General features: G+C 34.6%; 1 pseudogene; it reads right to left on the reverse strand.

The window, feature by feature from the left end:
• Nucleotides 1–362: 362 nt before the first annotated feature.
• On the reverse strand, nucleotides 363–19,182 carry LOC138313677 (liprin-alpha-1-like; annotated as a pseudogene).
• Nucleotides 19,183–20,200: the final 1,018 nt, after the last annotated feature.

The following is a 20,200-nucleotide window of genomic DNA, read 5'->3' on the forward strand; positions in this document are numbered from 1 at the left end:
GATTGAAAGAAGTTGTTTTTGGGGAGCATAAGGTTCATATCTTTTCGGAGTAAACATATGTGAAAAGATGCTCACCAAATTAATGAAGTAAACAATTGATTCCATAAAACCAAGGGAAAGCTAACTCAGTTATATGGCAAAACCCGACGGTTATTATTCGACCTTGATTGGGTAGTTTAGAAATTAATTTACCATGAAAAGAAATTTTATCATCTCACAACTGTATCGCAAACCGTCCAAAACTTATAAACTTCATCACATTTTATCGCTATTTTAGTGTATCCATTTGCTATAAATTTGTTGACCAAGACCATGTGCTAATTACCCACTCACTTGTGCATACCTAGGCGTGTTCTTCGCTGCTATGGGCAGATGATGAGGAGATGAGACAACTCTCCTGGACAGAAGGGGCGCATACGCGGGGTAGGGGGACTAGAATCTCACTTGATCCTGACGAGATTCCTCTTCTATTGCAGTTTCATCTCGGCTTATTACTGGGGCTAGAATGGGAAATCAGTCTTACATAGTAATGGACAATATATCAGTGGGTGTGTTTACACATAGTTATCTGGGCATGTCTACATTGTTCTGATAATATAGGAAAATATGTAAATTTATATCTAGCAATGCTGTCTACATTGTTCTGATAATATTGAAATAAGTAATTTATATCTAGGCAATGCTGCATGTATAAATCATGTTAATTACCTACAATAATACATATTTACTTCAATGTCAAGATATGATTTTCTTATAGCTATATTATGGTATACAGAAATGAAATACAAAGATAATTTTCCATTAAAATTATTCAAATATCAACTTTTTTTGACAGTTACATATACATATATTTTCAAAAAGTATTTGGATCAAAACATTGCCTCTAAGCTTATAACCATACCATTTTGTTGTCACGTGATCAGAACTCTTTGTAGATCACAATGACACCTTACCGTATCTATATCCACCATATGCACCAACAATCACCATTCATGTCTGATTTGTTGGGGTTACTGTTCACATATGACCATACTTCCTGCTATAACATCACCACCAGTCAGGTGTCTTCACCTTAGGTATTGGTCCATTATTAATCGCTCCTTTATCAAAAATGATAGCCTTTGAGGTCCCCGATAGCTTTGTTCCTCCCCCTTCAACTTCTTGTAATGCCTGCTTCAGTTGAATCACACCTAGCTTCTGATCTATGTAACCTCTAATAAGAGTTTTAACTGCCAAATTAACTGAATTCTAACTTTCAACTTCTTATTTCCAAACACTTTTATATTTAGATTATTTTTCCACTAATTACTTTATCCATAAAGTCCCTGGTACCTTCTACAGGGACCAACATAACATTTGTAAAAAGTAACCTTAAAAGTGGGAAATATTTTGCAGCCCCAAATGACTTTAAAGTAAATGATTTTCTAAACCATAGATTAAAAGAAACAAAAGTCAAATATTTTGCAATCTAAAAAATGATCAAACTCATCATCATACCCTCATTCAGGATGAAATAGGAAATGTTTTGTAACCCTAGTTAAGTAAAGGAAGATACTTTTGTTATCTCTTTAAAACAAACGATCCCAAATTTCCATCTATATGAAAAGCAGCTGAAGGCGGTTTTGTTATGGCAGTAGTGATGGTACTGTGTCAAACATGTATTTGTCCAATGAGTACAACATTAAACATACATGCTTGTTTGTGTCATTTTTCTTCAGGGGGAAGTATGTTTTTGTTGTTTGTGGAGGTTCACAAGGGAGGAAACACTACATGGTGTGTGTGTGACTGTGGCTTGGAGACTGTGTACTTCTGTGTTATGGATCAGACTACCAAACAGAAGTACCCATACGTAGGATTTATACAGTGGTTTCACCAGGCTATTCCATGTCAACTATTTATCCATACTTCAGATCAAACTTCGTTTTCCTTCCAAGTAGAATTTGATTCGGTCCAGTCATGTACCATACTACAACATGACGATTTCCATCGCTCTAAAAACCTGTTTGACCAGCCATTCAAGCTTGCTCGCAGTCTAGCAGTTAATGTTAGAATTAAAGGCGCAGTAAGGCAGTAATGTTACCTCCAGGTCAAGAGACCAGAACTATGAGCAGATTATATATGTCTGTCCACCTATTGTCTGTTTTTTGTGTCATTCTATTTTACACAATCATATCAAATTTGGTAATGATTTAAAAAGTTCCCTGATAAATAATTTACTTGTTCAAATTTCCTGAACTTCCATAATGAACTGGCCCAGTCTTTGAATTAGAAAGAGTTCAAATGTGTCTCCAGGGGTAAATGGGTTAGAAGTAATTGTATTTGTATAGGTTTCAGGGGGCCAGTTTTGGATTTCCTGAAGTAGCTAGCTCAGTGTATCCACCTTTGAGGGATCACATGCCAGCTTACAGACAGGGATAACTTCATGTGAACTGTGAGTTAAATATCATTTGGTTTATATTTTTTATTATTTATTCCTTTTTGGTAGGATTTTATTTACTTTTTTTTTTTAAATTGATTTTTCAAAATAAAGAAAAAAGTATTTGGGGATTCTTAGAACTTATCCTGGGAGTCTCATGAAAAGTTGTATCAGTTTCAATGGATTATAGATCTTTGGTCGCTCCACCCCTACATATACGGTACATAGCTGGTGAATTAATTTGGTTGATAATATTTAACTACTTAATGGTAGGTTGGTATAAAAGTCGAGCATGCTGTGCACATCATGTAAATGTATGTCTGAGTATACATATATAACTGTTACAATAATTTTACATTATGCTTAGTGTTACATTGAATTTTCTTAATGTGCATCTATTTCAATTTTTGTAAGATAATTTGATGAGGTCGATACACGTCTTAACACAAGACCCAAAGCAACATATCGGGCTCTGGTATGTGCTCAATATACAAGCATACATCAAAGACATTTGTTATATAGGTGTTTACATTACTTGCATTGTAATATAAGGTTAGCTCAACTGAAAGGTTAATTAAAATGTTAATTGTTATATATCCCACTCTGTTACTTAAGGTTATAAAATATGTAACAACAAAATTAATATAGTATTTTGTAAATATACTTAATTTTATATGATGATTATATTTATAAATATTAATGTTGTACAAACTCATTCTAATGGTTGATAGAGCTTTGATTGATAGGGAGATGTTATAAATTACAATTTATAATTCTATATACACAATATGTATGTGATTAGTCTGACCAAAGAAATACCAGGTGACTGTACTCGATTTAAAGTTTAGAAGAAAAAAAAATTCCAATGAAAGTTATATCTAAGGACCGGTTTATTTAGAGTACACTCAGATTTTTGTGTTATATCTCCATAACATAAATATTTTTTTTTTTGTTTTTATTCAAGTTAATCCTTATATTTCAATTTACTTAAGATAATCTCTTCAATATTCAAACATTAATTTTTGGACCACTTTTTTGTCTATGAAATCATTACGCCGTCATCTCAGCCAATCATAAGCAATGTCACAAACGGCGACGCCATTTTTTCCCTTTATGGGCTGATAAAGTAAATTTTTAAGCCAATGAAAATGCTCGGTACAAGAAAAATTGAATTATTTTGACACTTATTGTTTACTCAAAATTCCTAAATTCTTTAATATTATTTGAACATATGTTAACATTTCATGGTCTAAAAAGTTGATCTAAGAAATACCTATGGAATTTACAGTGAAATATTCATTATATAACTGTCATATCAATAAATCAGACTGGTTAATGATGCAGAAGCTATATCTTAATAAATTGAATACAAGTACAATTCTGTAATTATCAGTCATATAAGCAAAGCTGTCAATGCAGGATGGTTATACTTATGTGGTATTTTATACCAGGTAGTATTTCTATATAGCAGCTGATAAAATAGTTCTCCTCCCAGTACTGCTGTAAAGCTGTAGCAGAGTGCAGTGATATTGTTAAAAGGGACATGAGAAGCTTGTTGTCTATAAATCTTAATTAGATCACAGCTAGTTTGACAATAAAGCAAATGTAAGTGTCTTTAAAAATATTTCTAAATACAGGGGATACAACTGGTTTTGACACTGTCACTCTTTCAGTAAGAGTGGGCCATGAGCATGATAATATGACAAGAATAATATTCCAACATATGCATGGGCAGATACAAGTTATACCTTGACCGCACAAGATATTGTCCTAGTGAGGCCTCGCGATCGGACAACAGTGTGGACTGGGAATGATGTTTCAGTGATTATGAGGACTTTGAGCTGTTAATAGAAGCAGGTGCTTGTCAAGGTATGTTAGAGAGGAATAACAAACAATTCTGATTAATAAAGGAATTGGATGTGTTAGGAGCGACAGGTGTATGTCAATGTATCATAAATTTTTGTCTGATTACATTAGAATACTGATGTACCTGTGTATAACTGAGGGCGAGATATTAGGAGCGAGAGGCGTTACTCTGTATCAAGGGGATATAGTTTGTCTGGTTACATAAAGACCTTAAGTTATAGAATCGGCGGGCATGTGTCCGTGTATCACCAGTATTACCTGGTTACCAGGGGATATAGTTTGTCTGGTTACATAAAGACCTTAAGTTATAGAATCGGCGGGCATGTGGTCCGTGTTTGTCACCAGTATTACCTGGTTACCAGGGGATATAGTTTGGTCTGATTACATAAAGACCCCTATGGTATAGAATCGGCGGGCATGTGTCCGTGTATCACACCAGTATTACCTGGTTAACAGCGCCGTCGGCAGCAGTAGTGGCAAGTGGGGACTAGAGGAAGAATAGGTGTACAGATGGGATGTAGACATTCCTGCCCGGGGCCTGTTAGAGACAAAGGTTACACAGTACAGCACCCTACACCCCTACACATACTACACTCCATTTACACCTCTGTTGTTTTTATCTCAATTTGTATACTTTATTTAGTTTTTGATATTCAGAATGTTATCAACATAAAACAAGACCAGATTTTTTTTCATGGAATGATCAATTTTGTACATATTTTGGATTTCAGCCATTTGTAAAATATTTTTTAATGCCTTAAGACTATGACATTAATTGCAACAAAAACATGAACATCTGATACCACATTTCCACTTAGGCCATGCTATCATATCAAACATGAAAGCTATCAAGAATATCTTGATATATTTATAATTTAGGTTAGAACAGATTGGAATGAAATAGAGTGCAATATGATTGAAACTTTAACTCTAAGCCCTTATCTGCTTACTTTATACTAGCATCAATAAATGTCTGCATGAATTCTGAGATTTTATGTTAAACGTTAATCACCACTGATAAAGCCTTTTTTTTTTTTACTTTGCAATAGAAATTTCTTAGAATTACTTAATTAACTAGACAATAACATACATCTCATGTAACATAGTATTTATGAAAATTATTATTTAAATCTTAGGATTTAAATTGATAAATTATCAATCAACCATTCATTAAATCAGGTAAAACTTACTATAACATGACAAAAACTATCATAGGATTTAATAAAATCAAAAATTGAAGGATGCAAAAAAAAAAGTCAGCCAAGTGTTCACGAACACAACATTTACTGCCACTACATGTACAGTTGAAGAGGGGAAAATAACACTGAGCTACTAACAGACTTCTGTGTCAGACAATAATTAATTGATTGTTTCATGTCTGATGTTTAGTGGTACGGGTGAATTAGTTAAAATGTTTTTAAATCTGAATGATTTATCTATTATGTTGACATATTAAAACCAAACCATTTTGTTATTGCGTTCCCGCTTAGGCCATCCAAAATTAAAGTTAGTGATATAAGTAATTACAAAGATCCAACTAGCAAACACAGGTACAAAGGAAACAACTGACTTCAGTTTATAAACCTAAGATTTCTTTTCTATCAAAATGTTGTTCATCTTTTTTTTTCTTTTTTTTTTTGGTTTGAAAAAAAATTATGGCTGGTATTCCAGAATTTTTACATGTTTGTATAAATATTTTGTAACAATCAAAGTCTACTTTCAACTTTAACCAAACTTTAACACTCAGAACCATTCTTTATAAACGTTTACGTATATATTACACTTCATGAATAATTTTTTTTTCTTCTGATTCATTTACATTTTCATCCATGTCTACCTTTGACTTTGACCTAACTCGTTTACTATGTTATCAAGAGTCTAGCGTTACAATACTTATCCCTTTTCCTTCTAATTCTTCAAGTTTCTTTGTCCTTTCTATTTTGAAAATTTTATCTGAAGTTTTTCGTGCCTTTTTTATTCAAAATTCCCATTTCTTCTAAAATGTGATTTTCTATTAATAAAGCTGTTAGAATTTTTAGTTGTACTAAACTACAAGAGGGTACTAATAAATGACTACGATACCAGACAACATCTAACACAGACCATATACTCAAAGTCAGTTTTGTGTATAGAAAAGAATCTTGCAATAGAACATAGATACCAGGAGTAGTTTCTTTTTGTGGTATGGAGAATTTAAATTATTCATTGGGAAAAAAATATTTGTGGTTTTCCAATGGAATTATCACTTCCAATAAATTTTGTTGTTTTTTATATTCATGGTTCAACAATTCAATAGCAATGACAAAAACTATGAATTTTTTTCTAAACAACAAATATTTCATTCTATGATACAGTCAGGGAAACACATGAAACAAATTCAGATGCAAGTTTTTTTTTAGCCAATCAAATATCAAGTAACTGTTTTGTTTAGACCGTCACTTGCACTTGACTAAGTAAAAACTTTGGCCAATATTTTACTTCCTTTTGTTTCATGATCTTAACGTTAGTTCTACTGAACAATTTCTTACAAAATAGAGCCGAACTTCGAGAATATGGCCCAGGAAAGAATGCTACGCATGCGTTTTGGGGTCTGAAATGAAGTCCGTAGAAAGGAGTTGTAGTCATGGGGTAGCTCCAGTAAGTAACAATACCAAAACAGTACGATAGCAATCATGCTGTGACAGTTGTCATGGTAACAGTGCTCTGTCTTTTAACCAGTAATTTATGTTTGAATGATACAAAATAGTATATACAGAGTATCTAGTTCTAAGAAGTGTTGTAAACATTGACCACAGAAGCAAGCTCGATGGCATCATTTTATAACATCCATTTGTCTTTTTCCAAATGTTACATTGATAGAGGTAACTTTTTATATTTCCAGTTATTTGGGATGAACAGAAATTTTTTCTTAAATTCACTTTCAGATTATATGAAAGAACGATTTTCAAATATCCATGGACTTCCTTTGAAAGCTTTGAATGAAGAAAAAATGTAGCTTAAAGTTAAAGTGTGCCAGTTATTTGGGATGAACAGAATTTTTAGTGTTAATCCATTTTCAAATTATATGAAAGAACTGTCTTCAAATATCCATGGACTTCCTTTGAAAGCTTTGAATGAAGAAAAAAATCTAGCTAAAAATTATAGAGTGCAAAAAATGAGATATATACGGAGGTGACACAAAAAAAAATTATGTTGAAAAATACAATAGAAATGTGACAGAGAGGTGCGTAAAAAGAGAAAGGAGAAAGAATGTGGGGGAAAAAACCAAATTGGGAAAAGGACGGATGGAAATCAAAACTTATGATTATATACACATCATGTGACTAAAATTAAATGGATTAATTAATACTAGATTACTACGAGATTAAAAGTTAGTTAGAAAAATTTCACTGTTTGACATTTTAGTACTCTTCATATATACTTATCCTGCAAATGAACAGTACCGTAAACATGTAGAAAATGTCAGTTATCAGAACTTATACGGTAGGATCTCTACTGTTGTTAGAACTGCCATCTTATAAGAAACATTACCTTACAATTTCTTTTAACTAAACCTAAATTTATCTAGAAATTTTCAATGCTCAGAATTCTCAATCCAAACAAGTTATGTGAGGTGAAGTGTGATGAACTAGACAATCTCATTTTTTTGACTGAACTCTTTTTTTCCACTACTAAATCTTCCTTTATCTAAAACTTCTAAATCTTTCTTAATCTAACTTTAAAAATTACAATCTAAAATTAAAATACAATACTTACAATCAAACTTGCCTAAAACATAACACTTTATGCTACATATTTAATTTCAAAACTGAATATGACATACAGACATCTGTAAAATATTCATTTATCTTTTTTTTTTTTAAATTCTTAAACTATCACATTATATACCTTAGTTATGAGTAGCAGGACATGTAAACAAATCTCTATGTATAGAGAATGCCAGGTTTATGTAGAAAACTTTAAGAGAGGAGTAGGGTATTGGTAAGTTTAGGATATGAGAGGATGGATGGGGCTTTTAGGATGTATGTAGGCTAGAGGGACGGACAAAGAAAATGAGCGCTTTAAATGCCACACAAAGAGAAGAGTGTCCTTGTGTCAAAGAGATACGAGGAAAGATATTTTTCATGTGCTCAGTTGATTCAATGAAAAATGCAAACATACAATAATTTGCGCGTGTTCTTGCAAACCACAGCTGAACTTTTAGCAGTTGGTAGAGAGCAGAGCAACTACGCAGAAACTTGCACCCTAACACTGCTTCCAGTCACAACTGTTAAAGATGACATCTATGAGAAAAACTTTGGCGAAAGTTTGATTAGACAAAAAAAAAAGTAGAGAAGAGAGAATTCTAAAGCCATAGCAAAGCTTTGGATTGGTTGGTCAAAAGGCAGATGCATGCCTTACCAATAACAACAGTGTTGGGAGCCAGCAAAGGAGAGGGCAATTTTAAAACACACGACAAATATACGGAGCAGTGCGTGTATCGAGGCGATATAAAATAAGGGACCGCAAGTCGTGTCACTCATTGAGAGAGTGCCGCCCATGACGACTTTGCCTGACTCCCGCACTTACAGTATGGTATTTTTGAAGGTAGTCTCTTGATTGAAAAATGTATGTGGGGTCGGAGTTGAACTGACCTCCGCTAAGCGCGAGGGGACGTGCGCACCTGTTGGTGATTGTATCTAGACTCCCGCTGCCTACCCTGCTCTCCAGTTCCTCAGCTCGCTGCTCCGTGCTATCTTTCTCTTCCTGGAATCAGCCTACAAGTACGATGTTTAGTCTTCATGAATCTAGTGAAATGTGTGTATCAGAATAACAGTAATAATATCTATCTTGTTTCTGTTTTGATGCCTGTTGTCTATCCTTATGTAATTATATACAATGAAATTTTGAAATAAACATCTGTCTAGGCAGAATTATCTAATAAAATAATCTCTAGAACACCAAATAATGTAACCAAGCTACTCAAAGCCATACTAGAATGTGTATAGGGCTCTGGGACTACACTGGTATAACTAACTGTTAAATATCGATCCAGAAAAAGCTTTAATGAATTTACATTAAGCCATACTTACAAATTCATTTGAAGAGAAAATCAATTATTATTGTTTACCTGATTTCATTGTTGATAGCGTCCAGCTGTTCCTGCAGCATGTAAGCCAGTGTCTGTGCTGTCAGTGTGTCCGGTTGGAGACAGCATGTCGAACGCCAGTACGGATTCATTATCATCTGTCCCCTCGTTTTTCACTCGACTCAAATGCATGCTGTCCGTTGGCCAACACATGTGCCTGCTGTAGTTTCTCCCACTCCTGCTCATTCAGGGTGTTTGACCTGTCACACACAACAGGATATTGTTATAGATAAATCACTCACATAGCTTATCTAACCAAATACTATATGTTTTAAATCCCAAAGGTTAATTAATTTACCTAACATTATACAGTGATAGACTTCATTCACAACAAGTCATTCAATTTAACATTACATAATGATAGACTTGACTTACATAGGGTAATCAAACAGGAGTATCTACCTCATTTAACACTGTATTACCTATATTTGATCTTTTATTTCCATCTATAGGAGGTCAAATGCTACAATTGTACAGTAAATAATGATAAAGTTATTACTGTGGTCAGAACTTTAACAATTATCATCAAATTTTTCTTTGTAAAAATATTAACAATATCTTTGCAGGTTTTACCGCATCCTGCATATTTACTACAAACTCAAACATCATTTACCGTTATTTCTAGAATACTGAAATTTTGAAAACATCAACAAAACACGAAACCCTCGATCATCAACAATATCAAAAATAGGAAACATTGCATGCACTACCAGATAGATTTTAGGTCGTAGTGGTGAGTGAAATCTTATCAATCAATTAAATCATTAAATTAAATTTACTCTTTAGTATTATCTGGTCATGTCATACAGACTCTCTTTAAAACTGTCTGGGGTACTTAAAATAAAGGAAATCACAGCAGACTCAACCAAATAGATCAAATTACAGTAATCAAGACATGCATATCAAAGGGCTTTAGTTTGGGGTACCATAAAGGAAATTTACCTACCAAATAGTGTAGAGAGTATAGTAAAGAAGTCTAACTATTTATAGAAACTTGTAATGCCCCCTCAAGTCAGATGGATAATTAAATGAAATTTGTAAAATAAATTTTAATAGATAGTACAACAGGAACTTCATTTTTTAATGTTAGAATTTATTTTTTTGCTTGCCTACACAAAGTTTCAAACTATTTTATTCAACTTTGTTCATTTTACCCCTGAAGACACATTTAGCTCTTCTAAAATCAAAGTATGGCGAGTCCATTATGAAATTTTAGGGGCGATTGAGTTGAGCACAACATTCGAGAATGCTTTATTCAATGCATCAAAGTATTCACCTAGACAACAGAACCAAATTCAATATTTTACATGAAAGTGGTGAAAAACAAAACTAAGTATAAATATGAACGGTGACAATAACACAGTTATCTTAACTACATAGGTGTCACAACCACACATGCATGAGAAATCCTACTAAAACACATCAGAAGTACAACGACAGACTCTAATCTATACTGAAATCCTTCTACAACACGAGCACCACGACAGACACATCTATATTGATAGCGTGGGACACCTGTAGACTGACTTTGCCTGGATCCTCCAGCATGGCCTGTTCCCGTCCTCGGTTCATACGGCGCGACACCTCCATACTACTGTCCATTGGGCTTGCGTTGGATGACATGTTGTATCCAGTCCTGTAGTCAACGCTGAAATCATATAATCAATTGATAATGTTTGCATTGTCTGAAGCTGTAATTAAGCATAAACATGAAATCTCTTTGATATCATATCTAAAGTCATCTGTCAACTGACCATGACTGTTTCATTCTCTATCAAGTAAATCAAGTATGCTCTATCAAGTATGCTCTATCAAATTGCTCTATCAAGTATGCTCTATCAAGTATGCTCTATCAAGTATGCTCTAACAAGTATGAGTATGCTCTATCAAGTATGCTCTATCAAGTCTGCTCTATCAAGTATGCTCTATCAAGTATGCTCTTTGATATGCTCTATCAAGTATGCTCTATCAAGTATGCTCTATCAAGTATGCTCTTTGATATGCTCTATCAAGTATGCTCTATCAAGTCTGCTCTATCAAAATAACAGATGAATCTTGCAAATGTGAACTACCATAATAGAACTTGGAGAAAACCTTGTTAATTTGAAGTGTTTTGTTGATTTGACCAAACTTAAGGTAGACATAACTTGAATACTTGGATTCCTCACTTTGTTCCTAGCCACTTTGAGGTAACAAATTTTTAAAGTAATTTTAATTTCATACCGTAGTGTTGATATCAAGTCAATGTAAGAAATAATATTTTAATCTCATTTATGATTTTCTGTAAAATATAACAAAAAGTTCAAAGCTTCTGAAGAATGTGACAATTAAGCATTTTAGTATTATTTTTTTATTTCCATTGCATTTGTTCATCTCTGTTATTGTTTAATATATGGACCTTATCTTTATAGTGTTAATGTATCAATGTTAAATTTAGTGAAATACTAACCCAGCCAAATGTTCGATCTGTTGACGAAGTGTTTCTACTTCTCTCTTAGCCACAACAGGTCTTCATTGGTCCTTTCCTGTAAATGTATAAGTACCAGTAAATATTTGTTACAAAGATAATGAAACTTCTAACACATTTACATATAAATTTACAGCTGTAATTCTGAAGGAGTAGTGTGACTTCTATAGTGTATAAACAGCTGTATATATGAGAAGGTGGGGGACACTGTACCTTCGTATCCTGCTTTTCCACATTGCATGTTTTCAATTATACGTTTTGACTGGTTGGACCTGGTTGTCCGCATTTTAATTCATGTCAGTCCTAGTGATTTTATATTGTTTTCAGATGAGCCTTGACAAAGCCCTCATAGGCCTGTATCAAAATCTGCAGGTCCGGCAGGATTTATACTTGAAATAATTACTTTTACAAACAGTCAAACCAGTCAAACTGTATAACTGAAAAGGGCCCGAGAGTGGATGGAGGGGGATAATTAAATTTTTCTTGCTTTGACTGATCGAAGGCTCGTACAGATACGCTCTACCTGTCAGCTAGAGTAGATAGAGGGAAGATAATTTCTTACTATAATTTCCTTTTCTTACTGTGATTTGTCCAGAGCCTTACGGATACACTCTTAACTGTCAGCGAGAGTGGATGGAGGGAAGATAATTTACCTATTCTTACTGTGATTCGTCCAGAGCCTTACGGATACCCTCTAACTGTCAGCGAGAGTGGATAGAGGGAGGATAATTTACCTTTTCTTGTTGTGATTCGTCGAGAGCCTTACAAAATACCCTCTAACTGTCAGTGAGAGTGGCTAGAGAAAAGATGATTTACCTATTTCTTGCTGTGCTTTGTCGTGAGCCTTTCAGATAGGCTCTACCTGCTAGAGAGAGTGGATGGAGGAAGAATGATTTACCTTTTCTTGCTGTGATTCATCAAGAGCCTTACAGATACCCTCTAACTGTCAGCGAGAGTGGATGGAGGGAGGGATAATTTACTTTATCTTGCTGTGACTTGTCGAGAACCTTACAGATACACTCTAACTGTCACCAAGAGTTGATAGAGGGAAGATAATTTACCTTTTCTTGCTGTGATTCGTCGAGAGCCTTACAGATACGCTCTAACTCCTGTGTTAATTGATTCTTGTCCTCCAGCGCCTGCATTCTCTCCTTTAAGTGTAGCTGTAGTCTCTCGTTAGACTCACTAAGTAGTTTGTCCACTGTGGCTGATAGTCGACTATTGTGTTCCTCATTTAACTTCTCTCTCTGTCTACCCTGTTGGCCATTTTTTTTAATGAATAAAACTTAATCAATATATAAATAATTTATTCCTAGAAGGTATATTTTCCAGAACATGAACTTACTTTTTTTGTGTCGGAAACTCCTGCCTCAGAAACTTCTTACATTTCAACCATTTATTTTAAATTATTCCAAAATGTAATTATTTCTTTATTATTTTTGTAAATTTCAGTACTGAAGTTTCTATCTATCTAAATGGTTGTGGGTTTGTATCTTCAAAAGTCGAATTTGTTCATGCTAATTTATGAAGCAACTGCCAACATGACTCAGCCCAGTTATTGTCACACTAACTTTAGTCAAGATTTAAAGAGTAAACATTGTAAACATCATTATCATTTCAATGCTGAATTAAAACACAAGATAGTACAATGATCGAGACAAACCCTTTGTAGCTCGGTCTCTTTCTCTGATATGATGGATCTCATTTGTTGCAACATTTCCTCTGCCGATCCATGTCGTTCCTCAGCTTGCGACAGTGCCTCGAGACGTTGCTGAAGCTCGGCCTCCACTGTTGGCAGAGCTTCTACCTTCTTCATCGACTGCTGTAGTCGCTGTTCTGCTAGCTCATACTTCTCCTGTGCACTCCGCATCTTCTCTTCACTCTGTCAAAGCAAGGTCATGGTATTCTTTTTTTTTTTTGGCTGAGAGCATCAATACTACAGAACTGTTATTTTAATAAACATTTGCATTACATTTTTTTTTTTCAACACCATTATTTTTTCATGAAGTTGTACAGTAAAACATGTTTATGAGGAACATGCTTACAATGAATTCAGGATTGTAACATACTATTCACTCCCCTTTAAGGTGAATGTGGTAATCATACAGAAATGTGTGTGTAACAAAGTAATATCGCTGATCTCCAGAGGTTCATGATAGAACTGTTCTCTCAATTCTTACAATATCTGTTTCTGAACAGGTTAGTGTTACTTTTGCAGCCTTCACTAACAACTATTGTTTCAATTAGATTACTTCAATGAAGTGATTGTCAATCCCCAAGACACTTATCCTATATCAATGTTCATTTGTTAAGGCATTTCAACACTAGCACCTTAGCCCCTAAGGCTGATCCGGTTGATTCATTTCCATGAGTTATTTTTGTTACATACCGACTTGAGCTGAGACTCCCTTGTTGGCAAGTTCTGACTCTAACTTGTCGTTGAGATCATGTAGTGATGTAGATTCTCGCTGAGCGTTGAGGTATCGTTTCTCTAATGTAGCTATCCTCTCTTCTTGGTCTTCTCTCTGGGCCAGAGACTGTCAAAATAATGGAATCAATATCAAGTCATCAAAGTCATTACCAAATAATCAATATGAAACATATCTAGCTTATTATCGAAACAAAAACAAGAGAGGATTGGACAGATATGAGTAATACTTTATACTAGGACACACTCACACATCCATTTTCAAGGGGGGAACAATAAAGTTAAATTTTTGGTCTTGATTTATTAATCGTGAAAAAAAATACAACAGTACAAATTTTTAACCTTCACTGCATCAGATAAAACAATACACATGCAGTAGTAATTTGGACAATGTTGTTGTACCTCTCTCAGATCTCGTTGGAGCTTCACCACTTGCTCCTGGCATTTGATCAGATCTTTTTGGTTACATGTGTAATTTTCCTCCAGCTCCGTCATTTTATTAGTCATTTCTAACATCTTAGTTCTGGCCGAGGTCAACTCTGAATTCTGTTTCTCTACAGTATCCTGGAGCTCAATCACCCGGTTGACATCGGAATCAGGGTCAATCGATCCATTGGATAATCGCTATAGAAACAGAATGAAATTGATCCATTGGATAATCGCTATAGAAACAAAATGAAACATGGAATCAGGGTCATTCGATCCATTGGATAATCGCTATAGAAACAGAATGAAATCGATTCCATTGGATAATTGCCTATATAGAAACAGAATGAAATCATTCCATTGGATAATCGCTGAAGAAACAGAAGGAAACACGGAATCAGGGTCAATTGATCCATTGGATAATCGCTATAGAAACAGAATGAAATCAATCCATTGGATAATCATAATCGCTATAGAAACAGAATGATGAAACACGGAATCAGGGTCAATCGATCCATTGGATAATCGCTATAGAGAAACAGAAATGAAACATGGAACCAGGGTTAATCGATCCATTGGATAATCGAATCTCAATGTTCCTAGTATAGAAACAGAATGATACAGTCTTTAGCAAAGCATTTTTTTTTCAACTTTCGGTATGTTTTTCTATAACTTTATGATAATTTCAAATTGTACATTCCACTTGATCACCAAAACCCAAGTCACAGAGATCCATTTACCTTTGGGTGGTGTAGATGGTCTGGTTTGTTAGACTCTGTCCCTTCCTGTTGTATGGCCTCCAACTTAGCTGGTTTGCCATCTTCGGTACTACCACTGGAATGCCGTGATTTACTCTGCTGCTCTCGTAATGTAAATAACTGCAAATGAACAGGATACAATGAATTAGTTTTGAGAATAAGTTGTACACATGCAGGCAATATTTCTTCATGCTAAATTCATTTGAATTTTTCTTTCAAAATTCACTTATTTGTCCCCGTACATCAGAATTTCACATGAAGAAATATTGCTTGTGTAACATTAAATTGATCATTTCATCTAACCAATTCACTACCATAAACCACTTTTTTTTTCATGAGATACCAATTTTGGTGTTATTTCATAATTGAGATCAAACACAAATTCAAATGTTTTGAGAGCACAGTTAACATTTTTATTTCAGCGGTACTTTTATCTTTGTGCTCTTAACAACATTTTTGAAGCGCTAATTTGATATTGCTAATTATATTTCCGCTATTGAATCGCCATATTGCGCTAATCTATATGTGCGGTAATAAATTATAATTTAATTTTTTCATATAGACTATGCTAAAATAAGTATGATTAAATTAATTGTATTAAACGTATATATATGATCGCATGATTGTATGTAAGAATCTTTGATCATGAATTTATATATTCGCAAATATTTTTGAAATAACAAAGACACAAGAGATTGTATACGTAAAACAAAATGTTTACAGTAATCAAATACAAAGTAATAAACGATTTTTAAAGCTAAAAGGCACCGGTCTCCATTTGACTTCAGTGACTAGAAAATCATACATTAAAGCGTCTTTGGTTTTTTTTTCCCAAATAAATATTTTGGCCACTTTTTCACCAGGAAAAAACAACATAGGGCTTTAAGGAAACCAAAATTTCTTTAGCATCTTAAGATTAATGAGAACAATTAAAGAAGTTTTTTGCTTTTTAATCAATTATAGGTTTAATTTAAGTATGATGTAGATGTATCTCTGAATTACCAAGAACAAGTCCATGGATTGGTTTTAAGGAACATTGAACTAGAAAACAAGTCAGACCGGCAGGTAAAGAGACTTCCATCATCACTTTTAAAGAAATAGTTGTTAAAAAAATATTTTCAAATTTTATTTTTGAACTTAACCTTGAACTTAAGAGAAGTAAATAATGTTGAATGACAATAAAGGGAGTATATATCGAATTGATCTCCTTAGTAACGATGAACATAAAACCTACATCCACTTTAAGTTGGTTTTTATAGCCAGAGTAATTACTTGTACATCATTCTCTACACTTACCTCCTGATTAGCGCTAGCCAAATCTTCTTCTAATGTTGCTACTCTCTCTAGGGCTACTCTTAACCTTTCACGAACCTACAACGAACAAAAACAATCAATCTGACAGAGAAAAAAATTAATTACTCCTAAATGTCTAAAAACAAAGCAACACACATTGGTGGGAGACAAAGGAAATAAGACATCAATAGTTAGAAATAGAACAATGAGGATCGTTTAGTTAATTAGTGCAAACCAACCTTAATTTGATGAGATTTTCTGCCAGTAACTATACAGGTTTGAGTTGGCATCATTTTCATACTGCCCATGTCTGTGTGAGGACATTAACACTTAGCACCTGTAGTTCCGAGCTCCAGATTGTGGTGTTTTAAGTGAAAGTTGGTTTGCATCATACAGCCGTAAGTCAGCATATAATAGACTGATAAGACTTGCAGAAATTTTTGAAAGTTTTTTTTTATGTCTTACTGCAAGATTAATTTAGAGGCTTTGATTTCATTTTCATGAAAAAGTATCTTCATTTATCATAAGGAAAGCCCCATGTACTGTGGTTATCTTAGCTAATCACCATTTTGGAGGTGTTAGATAGCAGAGAAGCTATAGAAACACCTTTAAATCTGGGAAGAACCATGCCAAATTTTCTTCACAATACAAAAATGCAAGTGTAATGCTTTCCAACAATTATCAGCTGTGAGATGAACTGACAGCAACAGACCCCCCTAGCATTGCCTTGTGAGTTTAAACAACCAACATTTTACCAACATCTTTGACATCAATCATACCCAAACTTCAAAGAGGTGGCAAACCGAGATTTTACTTCACAAATATAGATAATGCACACCAGCAAAAGTCGAAGAATGGATGATATAGGAATTCTGCTTAGAATGATGATAAAAATCCATTCTAAAATTTCCCACATCTTGATAGAATATTCAAAATTTGGAGGGGTGGTGAAGGTGACATTGAAATAAAGTATAATGGGCTCCTTTATGTTTCTTCAGAAACTCCATGACTTTTTGTTTTGTTTCTGTTTTTGATTCTTTGAAAATGAGAAACAATCTTGTCTATTGTCAGACTGTGCTACATAATAGTTATATTGTTTGATCCGTATCCACCACATAGAACAAAAGAACCTGTTTCCAAAAGATCCTGGTAATGCACTAGTAAACACAATCACTAGGTTTTACAACCATAGCACTTCTGGCATTGAGTTTGTAGAGGAAGGGATATGTAACACTCACCTTTTCAGTGGGTTTGTAGAGGGAGGGGGTATGTAACACTCACCTTTTCAGTGGTTTTTGTTGCTTGTGGACAGAGGAATGTATCACTCACCGTGTCAGTGGGTTTTGTATGAGGAAGGGGTATGATTCACCTGTAGAGGCTGTGGGTTTGTAGCTAGAGGAAGAGGAATGTAACACTCACCTTGTCAGTGGGTTTGTAGAGGAAGAGGAATGTAACACTCACCTTGTCAGTGGGTTTGTGGAGGAAGAGGAATGTAACACTCACCTTGTCAGTGGGTTTGTAGGTTGAGGAAAGAGGTATGTAATCACTCACCTTGTCAGTGGGTTTGTAGGAGGAAGGGGTATGTAACAACTCACCTTGTCAGTGGGTTTGTAGAGGAAGAGGAATGTAAACACTCACCTTGTCAGTGGGTTAGTGGAGGAAGGGGTATGTAACACTCACCTTGTCAGTGGGTTTGTAGAGGAAGGTGTATGTAACACTCACCTTTTCAGTGGGTTTGTAGGTCGGTAGGAAGGTTTGGTATGTAACACTCACCTTGTCATTGGTTTGTGGAGGAAGGTGTATGTAACACTCTCCTTTCAGTGGGTTTGGTAGAGGAAGAGGTAAATTTAACACACACCTTTTCAGTGGGGTTTTTACCTTAGGCAGGGGGTATGTAACACTCACCTTTTCAGTGGGTTTGTAGAGGAAAGGGTATGAAATCAACTCACCCTTTTCAGTGGGTTATGTTAAGGAAGGGATAATTAAACCACTCACCTTTTTTAGTGGTTTAGTAGATGAAGGGGGTTTGTAATGTAACACATCACTCTTTTCTAGTGGGTTTTTGTTAGAGGAAAGGGGTATGTAACACTCACCGTATTCAGTGGGTTTTGTAAGAGAAGAGGTCATGTAACACTCACACTTTTTCAGTGGGTTTTGTAGGAGGAAAGGGATTATTTAACACTCACCTTTTCAGTGGGTTTGTGTAGAGGATGGATATAGTAACACTATCACTCTTCTTTCAGTGGTTTTGTAGTAGATGAAGGGATATGGTAACACTCACCTTTTCATCTAAGGCTTTATGTTGTTCAAAATAGTATATGTGAGTGCGTTGAGCCACCTCCACCTCAACTGTGACACTCCCCAGGAGGATGAAGCCTGTCGCTTGACCCACGGTCCATTCTAAAGAGATCGTTCGTTGTCTAGATACTAGATCAATTCTAGTGGGTTGGGGTTTTTTTCCAGTAGTAACTGTAATGGATTGAAATCAAACATACATAAACAAGTGATTGTAATTCTGTGCAGACGGGTCCTATAAAGCAGAGAAAATTTTTGACATGGGGTTTCATGATGTATTACTGAGAGCTGGCCTGTTTTCCAAACAAGGAAAGAGAACTATTCATTTGTTTATAATCATCAATTTACTCAACTTATTGAAAATTATACTTATTTTAAGCAGTGGTTTTTATTTCATGCTTTTCTTTGAAGCACAAAAATGATGTACAAGCGCTAAATTTTTGTAACTATTGAAATACTACATAAGCCGTTTAAATTTGGACTGACTTATAAAGAAGTGTTCCATATCATTCCTATGAAATAGCAAAGTACATAGGATTACATTTTATTACCAGTACATGTACACGGAATGAATACTGCCTGTAAGTACGTAATCATCTATCAAGTATGGGAGGCTTTGTCACATTGATTTCCATAATTTAAGCATTTAGGTGAATCTGTTTGTATGGCATGTCCTAGACCTTTTGTCTATAGGTTCTATACTCTGGAAAACTATATCTTCTTTTTAATTTCTGTCTTAACAGATATATATTACACTTATCTAAAACTCCCCATTACAAAGTATCTCTACTTGATGTAAAACGTGTTTTTGGTGTCACAATACATAGCATGTTCTCTGATATCTGCTAATTTTTTTCCCTGGTTGTACTTTACATGTTAAGGATGTAGCAGGTCTCTATGTCTGTAGGTACAGGGTGTGTATGTATAGCAGTAGTGTTGTTCTGTCCCCAGTAACACCCAACACTCTGTGTAGTAAACACTAGGTTTGATAAGTGTTTCCTATCTATTTTGATAAGAGTCCAAACATATGGCTCAATACACAGACATATGTTGTGAGGGATAGAAGCATGATGGAAACCAAAATGATGAAACTTTAATTTTTTTAAGCATCTTTATGTACGTG

This window comes from Argopecten irradians, unplaced genomic scaffold, assembly GCF_041381155.1.
Source record: "Argopecten irradians isolate NY unplaced genomic scaffold, Ai_NY scaffold_0835, whole genome shotgun sequence".
Classification (NCBI taxonomy): Eukaryota; Metazoa; Mollusca; class Bivalvia; order Pectinida; family Pectinidae; genus Argopecten; species Argopecten irradians.